The 13,255-nt window shown below is 44.0% G+C and overlaps 1 protein-coding gene across 9 annotated transcripts in view; it reads right to left on the bottom strand.

The window, feature by feature from the left end:
* SMARCA2 (SWI/SNF related BAF chromatin remodeling complex subunit ATPase 2) overlaps positions 1-7,202 on the bottom strand; it is a 163,819-nt gene extending 156,617 nt beyond the window's left edge. For 2 of the 9 annotated variants that reach the window (XM_074330501.2, XM_074330508.2), the window contains exon 1: positions 7,065-7,202. The gene's annotated coding sequence lies outside the window, so the exon portion shown is untranslated. Of the gene's footprint in view, positions 1-4,678; positions 5,668-6,310; positions 6,689-7,064 lie in introns of those variants that run through there. The other 7 variants (XM_074330503.2, XM_074330507.2, XM_074330505.2 and 4 more) reach the window with 4 other exon arrangements.
* Positions 7,203-13,255: the final 6,053 nt, after the last annotated feature.

Genomic DNA, 13,255 nt, shown 5'->3' with positions numbered 1-13,255 from the left:
TCAAACATTATATGCTGAAAGAACACAGGTTATGTGAGAGGTGTGCTTTGATATGCCCCACTTGCCCTGACTTTCATATAGTAACAAAAATTCAGGAAGGAACCCTTTAAGTTCTTTGCAATTAAAGTGGATAATGGCCATTTATGATGTTAATATGCCATTTAAAAAAATCACCATGTAGCTAATTTTATCTGAGTTTCAAGTTCCTTATCTACAAAATAAGCATAATAATAGCTGGCTACAACCTCAATCTAGATATGAATCAAATAAAACATTACATCGGAAGACACCTGGTGTGCGGATCATATAAAAAAAAAATGTACATTATCCCAAGGATCCTTCTAAAGACTTCAATTCCCACCCCAGACTTGAATCCATAATCTGCCAGATTAATCTAAAATATATTTTGTTCATGAATTCCCTTGCTCAAAACTTCCGAGAGACAAGCCTCCAATACCCATTGGATAAAATATTCATGCTTTAGCCTGGAAGTCAAGTTTTTCTACCGTCTCCAATTTCATCTTCTGAAAATTCTACCCAACTGGAACCTTTTGTCCTGGGCAATGAGGTCAAAACTGGTATATCAGTCTTCTCACAGATTCTTCAGGCTCAGTCCCTGGGATTCAGAACTTTCTGATCTCAGATGATCCCAATCCACCCCACCCCCACCCTCCACTGGCAGCAACCCTACCCCATCTCCAAGACCTTATCTATCCCATGTACCCAAGAGGGCTCATCCTAATCTCTCCCTGTATCACATGGCCTGTGCAGTTTACCATTTGCTATTCATATGTTTACATGTTCAGGTACATTCCTTAAAACACATAAATTCTCATCGGCCGATCATTTACTTTTTATAGAATTATGGATTTTGCTTAACAGCATTTTAGAACATGTAGGAATACAGCACAAGAGCAAACTACAAGAGAGTTGCAAACATTTTTGAAGCTATTATGTGCCCAGTTCAAAAGCACAGGGGGAAGATGGGAGAGGGCATGCCTCATGGATATTCAATTTCCAAGTTCGATGACTTATCTCCCAGTGGGATGGAAAAACTGGAATATACAACATCAAGTAGCTTAAAAAAATGTCCAATCACCCTAAATAAGAAAATCACAATTTAAACACAAACTGATACAGGATTTCCTTTGGACTACTATGGCATTAACCTATAAACCCACATATCCCAATCCTTTTTGGTCAGAGGGTTTCTTTCTATTTATATACTTTGAACTCCCAAATTCCGAATTCAGTTAAAAAAAAAAAAAAAGATGGGGGGTGAGTTATAATTGCATTTAATGATTTTTAAATGTTAAATTTACTTCAACTTCGGTGGATTCCATTCATCAATTTACAAAAGGCCGTATTTTAATTAGGTCAGTTTCTAAAGTTTCTAAAACATTAGTGCTTGCGTAGAGGAAGGTGATATGTTGGTATAAGATTGGTGCTTAAGTTGATGTTTATACACCTAAAACTACAATAGAATGTTGCTATATTTTTTTAAAGATTGTAAATCATAGAGGCATATGGCCTGATTATAACTGTCTGAAATGTTCTGAAAGTCTTATATATCTAACAAGACAGCATAAGTCATACATACTAGGCCTGAGTTACATAATAATGTATTATAAATTCAGAAGTCTTGAAGGGTAAGGCTTATGTCAACATTTCACTCAAAATCCTGTATTCCATATTGACTCATAATTAAATGTTGTTTATATCTAACATTCAAAAGACCTAGCTATTTAGCTCCTGAATTTTGTCAGCTCTATGATATGTTTTGCTAAAGTATAATTATTCAAGTATCTTTTACTACATCTTTAAAACTTGTATTACTTAAAGTCTCTCTCTAATATATCCTGAATACGTTCAAGGAAAAGTGCTGTATTACTATGAGAAAAAAATAAAGTCATAATAAACAGTAATAAAGTGGTAAAGTTTTCCAAACCCAGATTGCAAGATCCCATTTAAATTGGTGATATATACCTTATGCAAATAAATACGCTATCTTTCCTAATGACTCTGGCAGAACTAAGTTTTAGACTCCTATGTTTCCTGGTAAATATAAAGTCTCGGTTTTCTATTTAGAAAAAATAAGTACCCCAGGCCTTCCTAAATACTCTACCAAATAACTTACCACCATCTGTACTTTCTATTCCCAACTACTTATGGAATGATCCACGACTTTACTAAGTGACTAGAAATTAAATATCTATAATGCAAATGCTTCCAAAGATGACAGAAATTTCAGAATCCTCTGTTGGTCAAAAACAATCTACAGAACACATTTAAGGAAATGGAACAATTTAGAAAATAATTCTTTTACATAAAAAAGGGACAAAAAATCAGAAGTAGCTTCCAAATGTGGCTTTTACATTGGGGAAATTTTCTCATCTGTTCACAAGAAATGCTGCAGAAATGTGACTCATTTATAAGAGAGCTTTCTAAGGCCACTCATGTTAAGAAACAAACTGTCCATGAGTTCCCTTAAAATCATCTTGAGCAGAAACTGAGACTCAAAACTTCTGGTGTTAAATCAGGTCCTACCAACACACCCTCAATAAGCTAGTGCTGGGAAATACTCCTCAGTGTTATGTTTGTGATAATTCAGTTGTTTTCATGGCAGCATGTCAAGACGTCATAAATAGTGATTTATTATTTCTCTGGAGTATCAAAAAGCTGCTGACCTAGGAGAGTTTGACAAACAAAGGCCTTGTTTACAAAGGAAGACTTCTAAAGGGAAAAAAAAAGATGAAAACACTGGAGGACAGCACCACTTTTATAATTTATGAAAGTTTTCTCTTGCTCCAACACATAATAAGCCTTTAAAAAGAAATGTCAAAATATTACAGTAATATAGGGGGTATCCCAATTATCTCCTAGAAAAGAATGGGATATGCTGTTATACTGGTCTGTGAAATGAACTACTTTAAACTTAAAAGAAAAAAAGTTTTAAATAATTATTCGCCAAAGTCTTCTAGTTATACTGCCAGAAATATTTTAAACAGAATTCAAGCATTAACAATATAATACAAGGCAGAGGCACTTTTTTTTTTTTTTGGTCAATTCCAAGCCTCAGGTGTTGGTCAAAGCCCTTTTCAAGAAACTTGACGAGAAATGCTGAAAACCCACTTTAAAAACGAACAAAAGAAAAGATCTAAGGCTGCTTTGAACACACTCTTGCGGTGAATATTTTCTGTGAAACACCACAGAGCAGCTAGTCCTGAAGCTGGGATGTAACTCGTGAGAGAAAGGCTGCATTGAAAGAAGCACTCCCTCACCTCTGCCAATTCTTCAAGGGTTCTGATACCCCAAACTCCTATTTTATTTTACAATGTTCTTTACCAATATAGCATCTCTCTTTAATGATCCCAACAAAAGAAATGGAGCTCAGTCTACAGGTTTGGGTTTTTTTCCTCAGTCCACTTCAATAAATATCTTTTGTACCTAATTGGTATCTCCAAATCCCTTCTTTCCAGTAGCAAACATTTGAGTTGCCAGGGAGCTTTTTAAAAAAGTCCAGGAGAATAAAAGGGCAATTAGATTCCTAAAAGTGTGTCTCAATTTGCATGACAATGCACCAACTTGAATTCAAAGCTGCCACACCTCTTCTTCAGCAGTATGTTAGCAGTAGGTTGGATGCATACCAAGTCTAGTGTTGGCAAACAAGCCTTGGATAGTGGTCCCCCAAATAACTGGTGGAAAATATTACCGAAAACATCTGTATGTGCATATATAAGTATACACACACATGCATACAACACTCAGCATGGCTTTTATTTTAGTACAGCTCTCAGTGATTTCTGAGTCTTAGTGGTTGAACAGGAATTTACTTCTCGACATGCAAACAATATTTCTGCTCATACCAGCATTCTGTTCCTACAAGCATGGCACAACCAGGTATAAATAAATAAATCCTTGGAAATGGAAGTTTAAAATTTACCTTTACTATTGGTAACACAGAGATGTTAAAAATAACCACTCAATGCAGTAGACAAACTTCCTTACGCTCCATTACACATACTTAGGAATACAGCCTACATAATGGCAATGATGACACCTCTCCATCAAATTCTAACCTGGGTCACTTTACTGTTTCAAAAGCACCAAGGGGAGGGGGAAAGGTGACAATCTTGCAAAACTCTCCCCAAAGTTATATAAACAAAAGCGGGGAGAAGCCCAGAATGGGCTTTGTACCCATGTGCCACTAAAATTACATAACAGCCTGTGCAGACATTAAAGAAGGCATGGATTCTGCACAACACCCCCACTTCCCTCGACTCCCGAGCCTGTTTTCTTCTCTTAAAAAATCCAAACCCTGCAAGACCAAGTGGACGACTCTAAATACTTATTTTATTGCTACAGTAAATCCTGCGAGAGTTGAAGGCACGTTTAGGCCCGAAGTTTGAAAGTGCAACAGCCCCAGAGCGCAGCGACTCCACTCTCCGGACCCGCAGGAGAAAGATATGACAAGCGACAACAGCCAGCAAGGCCTTCGCCTTCCTCCGCATGATGCCTCCCTCTGTAAAGTTTTCCACGCGATCGATCGGAGGGAAGGAGCCCGTTTCCTCCGCCTGCCTGACTGCAGGAAAAGAGAGCCGGGAGACGGGAGGGAGTCGGCAGGGAAAGTGCTGGAAAGCTCCGCACACAACAGGCGGCGGCAGCGAAGGTTGCTTACCTGGGCGACGCGGAACAAAAAGAGAAGCCGTGGCTGTGCTGCTGGCGACCCGAAGCGGGTCTCCCCGCCGAAGCCCTAGGCCTGCGCGGGGTCCCGCGGCCGGGCCCCCGCCGCCGCTTCCTCCCTCGCGCGCGTCATGTCACGGCGATCAAACATGTCTGTGTGCGCTTCGCTGCTGTGACTTCCTGATTCTCTGCCGCTCGGGCGCGCACACTCACACTCACAGCCACACTCACACTCCACCCCAACCAGCCCCCTCCTCCAAATCTTGCCAGGTCTTCCCCGAGCTCCGGGGGAGGGCCCGCGCCCTGCTCCCAACGCAGTGGACCGGGCGCGCACAAAACACACACACACTCACGCGCAGACACACTCGCGCCGGCCCCGAGGGCGCCGAGACGCAAGCCGCCGGAGCTCGCCGCCCTCTCCTACCCCTCCACCCCCCCCACCCCACTTAGCTGCCCTGCCAAACTTTTTTTTCCTGCCTGATCCGCGTCCAACTTCCCTCCCCCAACCCCCACCCTAGCAGCCCAGCCAGCCCCGCGCTCACCAGGATCCGCCGCAAACAGCAACCCGGATAAAAATAATAATGCAATCCTGGCGGCCGGGGCAGGGGCGAGCGCCCAGAAACTGGCAGGAGGCGATTTCCCCGCGTGTACCGGAAACCGGTCCGAGTGCCCAGACAAGGGCGCGGGTGTCTCCGCGAGCCCGCACTGCTGCGCCCGGCCCCTCTCGGTGCAACTACGCCCAGGCTGCGAGGCCTGGTGCGGGGCACCCTTGGCACTGGGCTCTGGTGCGCCCCGCAGCCGGAGGGTGCCTAGGTGCTGGCGCGCCGGACCGGTTATTTGGGGAAGTGCATCTCGACACCTTTGCAGATGGCATGGCCATGTTTTGCAACACAAACGGGAGGAGGGAAGAGGGCCGGCCGGATAGAGGGAAGAGCAGAGGAAAAGGTAAAAAAGGTTGGGATGGGAATAAAGCAACTCGAAAGCAGGGAACGAGAAAGAAGGGGTGCGTGTCATCGTCGGGAGGAGGCTCCCATCGGGTCTCCCCGCCTCCAGCCCTCGCCTCTCCCCCCCCCCATTGCTTCCCCACCCCCCCAACCCCCCGCAGCCCTTCCCCTTCTCCGGCGAACGCCACCGCCACTGCCGGCGTGCGCGCGGGTACTGTTTGTGACAGGCAGAGAGGATTATCTGGATCATGGCCTCCCGGCCCGCAGCCACCGTGGCTCTCCCGGGCCCCAAAGCGCCCCTAGCACCCAGACGATTTGGGGCGATCTACACCCGCGGTTCCCGCGGTTCCAGCTAGGGGAAGGCGCAAAGCAAAACAAGACAAACCCGGGTGCAGGGGGAGGAAGGGGAGGAAGGCAGGGTAACTGAGCCCGGCTGGCACCTCCGACCTCTTTCTTTGGTGTCTCCTCCCTCCCTCCCAGCAGTGCGGCCCGGGCCCGACACCCCGAACTTCAACACCCAAGCCCGCGCGGCTGCCAGGTACCAGGGGCAGGGACGCCCGCAGAGCCCCGGGCACAGCTCCCCGGCGGCCCCTTCCCCTAAAGGCCTGCCTACCGGTCAGCATTCCCATCCCCGCCCGAGGGAACGCGCAAAGTGGAGGTGACACCTCCGATCGGGCACGCACCGACCCCGCGGCGGTGGCAGCCTTCTGCTCGGCGCGCCAGCTCAAGCTTCTCCTGCAGGGTTCCGCTCAGGTCTCCGCAGCCGGAACCCTTTAAACTAGTCCCCGGGAAGCGGGTGGCAGCCGCTTTGGTTGGCGCCCCGCCGCAAGCCCGGGCTCCTTGCCTCCTTCTCCCGCTCCTCTTCCAACTCTTCCGGGGAGGACTGCTCGGGATGAACTGTCGCGTTTCCATCCTCCTCCTGTATCCTCCTGCCTTCCCCTCCTTCCCACCCCCCACCCCCTCCGGCTTTTAAGGGGTTGGCGGGGGGGGGGGGGGGGAACTGCAACCTTGCCGAGAGTGTGTATTGCAACCTTGAGTTGGCAGCGCATCGCTGACTGCCTACCCAGGGTCAAGGCTGTGGTGTGTTGGGAATTCCCCCCCACCCCGCCTCCTTGAAGTAGTAATTATTACTGTTATTATTAGAACAGCAAGGTTCGGTTGAAACTTTCCCGTTTCTTCCACCGCCGCCCGGGTGCTGTCGTTAGAGCATTCCACCTGAGGCCCGCGGGGAGGAGGCGGGCTTTTTTTGTTGTTGTTGTGGCGGTTGGCCCGCCTATTTGTTTTGGTCTCTGTGCATGCACAATAAATAATAATTAGGATAATAATGAATAATCCCCGGCGAAGGCGGCGCGGTGCCAGAGGGGTTTGTGCGGCGGCTGCAGCCGGGGAGGCCGGAGGGAGGGGAAAGAGGAGAAAGGAGTTGTAAGTTATATTTACCTTGCTCGCGAGGAGTGTGCTGGCTGAATCTCTTCCCTCTCTGAGTCACCCAGAGTACAGAAACAGAGGGAGAGAGGACTAGATTATGAATATGACTTCATTGATGACAGCCATCCCCTCCTCTTCCTAAACTCCGGCTCCGCCCCGCGTCCCACCCTCAGCCTCCTCCACGGGCGCCGGAAGACGCGCCGCAGTTGGCCCCGCGCGCCGCTCCTCCCTGCCCGCCCCAGCGCGGGTTGGTGGGACGCGCCTGTCACTCGACCCGCTCAGCGACTCCGGGAGCTCCGGGGGAGGAGGGGGCGGTGTGCAAGAATGTGGACGGAGACAGCTCTACTGTATGCGTGGATCGGTGTGTGTCTGCAAGGCGCCGGCTCTCGAGCCGTGTTTGTGCCTGGAGCAGAGAAACTGCGCAGGACGCAGAGAGCCCCAAGGCTTGATGGAGCTGGGCGCCCGTTATCCCTCTCCGGGTGGACCTCTTCCAGGGGCGCTGCCGGGCTCCTCCCGGGAGGCTGGGGAAACGGAGGAGGCAAAGCGAAAGGGGGAGGGCAACCGTAGTAATAGCGTGTAGTAGTTTGGGGGTATGTGAAGAAGGTGCTGGAATTTAACGGTGCCTCCGCCTGCCAGAGCGAGCCTGCAGAGGGAAAGGGAGGGGACAGGGGAAGGGCTCCGAGTGGCACCGAAGCGGTTTGTGGCATAGTGTTGACTGTGGGGGCGGGGGGAGGCATTGTGCCGGCTGAAACTTTTTCTCACTCCCCCCGCCCGCCACCCGAGGCTGCAGTTATAAATCGGCCCCCTTCTCCCCCATCAAAAGGAAGGAGGGCACAAAGAACATTCCTGCCAAATCTACCTCTTTTCTAAAGGACTGCAAGCTTCCAAATGCCAATGAGGGGAAAACAGCTGAGAGGCTGAACGCCTTATAAATAAATAAACCCGCCCTAAACCGTCTGTTTACTTTGTGGACCAGACACAGCACTTTGACCTCCCTCACTTGTCATCTTCGGTAAAATATATTCAAAAATTTGGAAAAACAACCCTGTGGGGGCAGGGCGGGCGGGTTAGGGGGCAGTTGAAGCATAGAATCTGCTTTTGATTTAAGAAGGGGAGTAAATCTCTTATTCTCTACAGACCATAGAATCTTCTCTCCCACCCCACGTTTAAGACCAATTAAGGCTACAAACAGTAAACTGCTGGCACTTCGCGGTTTTGAGACCTCTTGTTCCAATTTTCCTTGAAATACAGTACTTTGGCAGGAGGAACAGGTCAGTGTTTGCTGAGACAATTTTATTTTTAGTTTTATGAAGTGTGAAAGAATGTTAGACTTTAAAATCAGGGGCCTATTATTTTAGACTCAGATTAATGACGGTGCTTGACTGTTAAAATTAAAACTGTTCCTATACTGTACTGTTCTGAAAAGTATGATTTATCCCTTATTTTGTAAAGTAATGGTTTAAATTAGTCATTCAAAGTGCACGGTGACTACTTGGTTGAGGATGTTTCCCCCTAGAGTAAAATCCTATTTTAAGACCATTTTACTGTTGCAAAATTGACTCTATTTGAGCAATCAGGTCTGAAATGCAATTCTAGGATGCTTAAAACTATGCAGTGGGTACACTGAAGACACAAAGCAATGAAAGAACACTAAATGCTGCACGTGGTCATTAAGTGACGAGAATTGTTCACCTTGCTGGTCCACTGCTTGAGGAAGGACAGTCTGCAAGGGCACCACTTTCAGGTGGCTAGGTGTGTCAAGGGTCACCCACCCTGTTGTTTTTCTATGGCCCTGTTACCTTGCTTGTGTCAACTTGAGCTTCATAATTTTCTGCCTATCCCAAAAGTGAACCTCAAGACAACAAATGTAACACATCTAAGAGAAATAAAATATAGTATGCATTGAAGAATCTTTTGTGAGAACTTCGTTTTCTGCCTGAGGATATGCCAGTATAACTGTTAACTGGGAAATAGACAGCCAGAAGTCTTAAACAAAATTAGCAATGTAGTAAAAGTATAACTTCTAACTGCCTATTAAATTGCAACTAATAATATAGCCAGATAACCTAGTTATCTACAAAAGGACTTTAACCTTATGGCAATACTCATTACATTAGGTAATATTAAGTTTTAAATTTGGTGGACCTAATTTGTTTCTCTGGCATGTCAACCTCACATGCCAATTTTTAGAAATTGATGACTTTACCATTATTTCCTTGCGAATAAGTGCTCTTTATCCTTTTAAGATTTTACCTCCACCTGCCATGCCAAATTTCAAAAAGAGAACAATCATCTTAGTAAGAAACTGGAGTAAGAGATTGGCCATTTTTTTCTGGCATTTTGTTAGAAGGAAAGTAAAGAAGAAACACTGCCTTTGTTCCACATATATATTCTTCAGCTAATATAAAATCTTGATGCAGTACCTGTAGGGATGGGTATCCATGCATTATATGCACAACTATGGGAATTAAAAAATAAAATCTATGATTGGGAGCAGAGATTAAATATAGATATTCCATCTCCTTTTCCCTTCACATTGGTCTAAGAAAGCACCACCTTACTTCAGGTCTTTTCTCTAAAGAATTGTCTTGTTTGTAGCTTGTACTGTAGCAAGTAGGAATGTTATAAAACAAGACTTACACTCAGAAAAAATCAAAAGGCAGCACCATTCACTCATTATGAAAAGATTGTAGAACATATAGCGTGAGCTTTATCTCTGATGTAAAGCAAAATTTAACAACTTATGTTAAGGAGAAAAAAGATGATTTTTTTTTTTTTGGTTTTGCAGAAAATCACATAAACCCAAACATGGTTGGAGGTTAAAAAGACTGGGAGGCCCCACAGGATGCTATATTCACATGAAACTTCCTTTTGGTCTTGGATGAGTCATAATGCGTTCTCTGAACTTGATTTTTCTAGTTTGGGATCAAGGGCTAGAAGTCACTTTTTATGTCTGTATGGCCACACTCACTTCTTATGTAAGTCTGCTACGGTAGACATTCTGTATACGGTAGATACTGGGTTTGAAAATCGGTATCACAACACCCTCATGAAGAAAATTTCCATGCACAAAGATAGGAAGCTTCTAGTCCCACTAGGCAGACTGTTAACGCTGACTGAAAGAAATGTTGCCTAGCTTCAAATGGGCGTGAAGGTAAGACCATTTAAGGAATGAGTGCTTCATCTGCAGGAATGGAAACGAAACTCTGACAAAGTGAATCAGTTGACATTTAATCTAGCGAGAGTTTAGAATTAGCAAGTAAATTTATTGCAGAAATAAACACTCCTCTCTATCCTTTTTTTCTAGTCAATAGTCTCAGAAGATTTTGTTTCGCTACAATCACTCCTCCAAAATACCACCCCAATTCTTTTTGTGAGCATATTACTCTCTAGCTTAAAAGCTTTTGTCTGTTCCCAATCCATCATAGGATAAATTTCAGATTTCTTAGCGTGTCATCCATCGAAGGCAGTGCATGGACAGATCTCTCTGCTAGCCTTGTTCTCCTTCCCCAAATGCCTAAGCTCTGGAAACCTTGTCTACCAGCTGGTTCCTAAGGGGCCATATTGGACATACATTCCTCTGACTGAAATACAGGTTCTCAGTACACATACTCCAAGAGTCAGCTAGGGCCCAGCATCCTTCCGGTGGCCCTCCTTGCCCTCCTTAGGCAGAGGAAGCCACTTATCCTATTCTGCTCCCATAGCAACCAGTGTGTATGGCCGTTACAGCACTTATCACTTTGATACGATTATTTGCTATCCTGCACTAGATGGTTGGTGCCTGGAGGGTGTAAAGCAAGTTCAATTCATCTTTGAAACTTCAGCAATTAGCTGGATGCCTAGCACGGTGTACAGTAGTCCCCCTCCAAATCCAGTTTCGTTTTCCATGGTTTCAGTTGCCTGCAGTCAACCCTGGTCCCAAGATATTAAATAAAAAATTCCAGAAATAAACAATTCATAAGTTTAAAATTGCACTCCATTCTGAGTAACACAATGAAAGCTCACACAGTCTTGCTCTTTCCTGTCCAGAATCATCCCTTTGTCCAGCGTTTCCATGTAGTATACATTCCCCATATGTTAGTAGCTTTCTAGACTATCAGGTGGACTGTCGCTATATTGCAGTGACTGTGTTCAAATACCCCTTAGTATATTTAATAATGGCCCCGTATCACAAGAGTAGTGATGCTGGCAATTTGGGTAAGCCAAGGAGAAGTCAAGTGCTTCCTTTAAGTGAAAAGGTATGTATGTGTAGGAAAACACATAGTATAAATAGGGATCGATGCTATCTGTGGTGTGAGGCATGCACTGGGAGTCTTGGGACATATCCCCATGGGCAAAGGGGGACTACTGCATATTGTTAAAGAAAAGAAAAAAACTGTTGAATGAAAGGATGAGAGACATATATTAAGACTATCTGACAGAGAATTGAGCAGGTCTTCGTTATTACTAATTAGCATGTTAATGAACAAGATTTTTACTAAGTGTTCTGTAGCTTTATGATATTTTCCAAGCTGAAAATGCTGATGATATGTTTTTCTTTTGTTTCATTTTGTTTTGTTTTGGTGGGGCACGGAGAAGGTGGGAGGTGAGGAGAATCAACTGCTCTTGCAGTCAAATAAAGAGCATTGAGAGGAGGTTTTGTTTGGTTGGATCTTAAATTAGTCTCGGAAAAACATGAATGCTTACATGATAATTGCGTGATAGAGTAGTATTAATTATAATAGCTACTCTCTTTTAATGAATTTTAAAAATCATCTGCCATAATTTTTGCAGAGACCTTTACCTACGTCCTTTAATTCATTTAAAGCTATGAGATATGTGATATCATCCCCATTTTACAGATGAGGAAGCTAAGAGGCAGGCAGTAAGCAATTTGCCTAAGGCAGCGGTCTCCAAAGTGGAGTGGGCAAGATAATTTATTGTGATATGGGAAGAATGTTAGAAATTCTCTCTTTTCTTCAATGATTAAAAAAATGCAATGATGTAATGACAAAAAAAAAGATTATAAATGTTTATTACGCTCATTTACCCTAGCACATTTACATGGTTCCAAATAAAGTGGTCATGTACCAAGAATTGTACCTGAAGAAGAATACTCACAGAAAAGAAGAGCCATGGCAGAGGGGTAACAGTGGTGCCCACCCCTCTGGTTCTTGCGCTTTCAGGGCATTGGCATTACCTGAAGTTTACAGCTTCCACAGATTATATTATCTGTTTTTAACCAATCAACGCCCTTATTTGGAAAACAAGTGGCTTTAAAAAAGATTCCTTCAAAGAAATAAAAAATAGGGATAAATCTGATAACACAAAGCACAGGTGAATCAAGATCAAATCTGCCACTTTAACCTCTGAGAGCTCTTGACAGTCATATTGAGAGGTAAAAGCAATGACAATGTAACTAGATCTGACAAGAAATAAGTCAAAAACATTCACAATTATCCAAGACTACTTGAAATTTGGATTTATGTTAACTCTCATTAATGATGAATTCTGACCTAAGCATATATTTTGCCTTGAGATATTACCTATTGATAGTTTGATATCATCATGATTAGCAAGATATTTACATTTCTCTATCACTCTATTCTTTTATAACTTCTATTTTGTGTATGTTTTATAATGCACTTAATATGTTAAAACTGAATATAAGTATTGTGAATAAAGATATATAAATGATGCTCTATTTTTCTTTTTCTTTTTTCTTTCTAACTGCAAGGGGAATGTGGTCAAGCTGCTTGGAGGTGACGAACTGATGAAGTCAGAATCTTTAACCCAGACTGGTCAAACTCCAGACAGAGTGATCTATGTTACTCATGTAAGAACTGCCCAATAATTTGTCATCTGTATAGGGTTCTTTACCCATATGGAGTATGGGGCAGGTGGAATATCAATGACCTTTGGAGCATTTGCGAATCCCCTGAAACTGTGTTTGAAATTCTGCGATCATGTTAATGTGCACTTTTTGCAAAGAGAGTCCATACATTTCATCAGATTCTCAAGGGGATCTTCCTCAAACGGGGTAAGAATTACTGATATCAAGTTATCAGTAATATTAATGATGCATTAATTCCCGATAAGAAATTAATTTTTTTCTGTAACTTTTATAAAACTAAATGTGACCTGAGTAGACATTTCTCCAAAGAGGACATACAGATGGCCAATAGACAAATGAAAAGATGTTCAACATCACTAATCATCAGGGC

Source organism: Rhinolophus sinicus, chromosome 16 (genome assembly GCF_057876585.1).
Source record: "Rhinolophus sinicus isolate RSI-liver-muscle chromosome 16, RSI-T2T, whole genome shotgun sequence".
Classification (NCBI taxonomy): Eukaryota; Metazoa; Chordata; class Mammalia; order Chiroptera; family Rhinolophidae; genus Rhinolophus; species Rhinolophus sinicus.
Note: the sequence above shows the minus strand (reverse complement) of the source record. Positions and strands in the feature narration are given on the sequence as shown.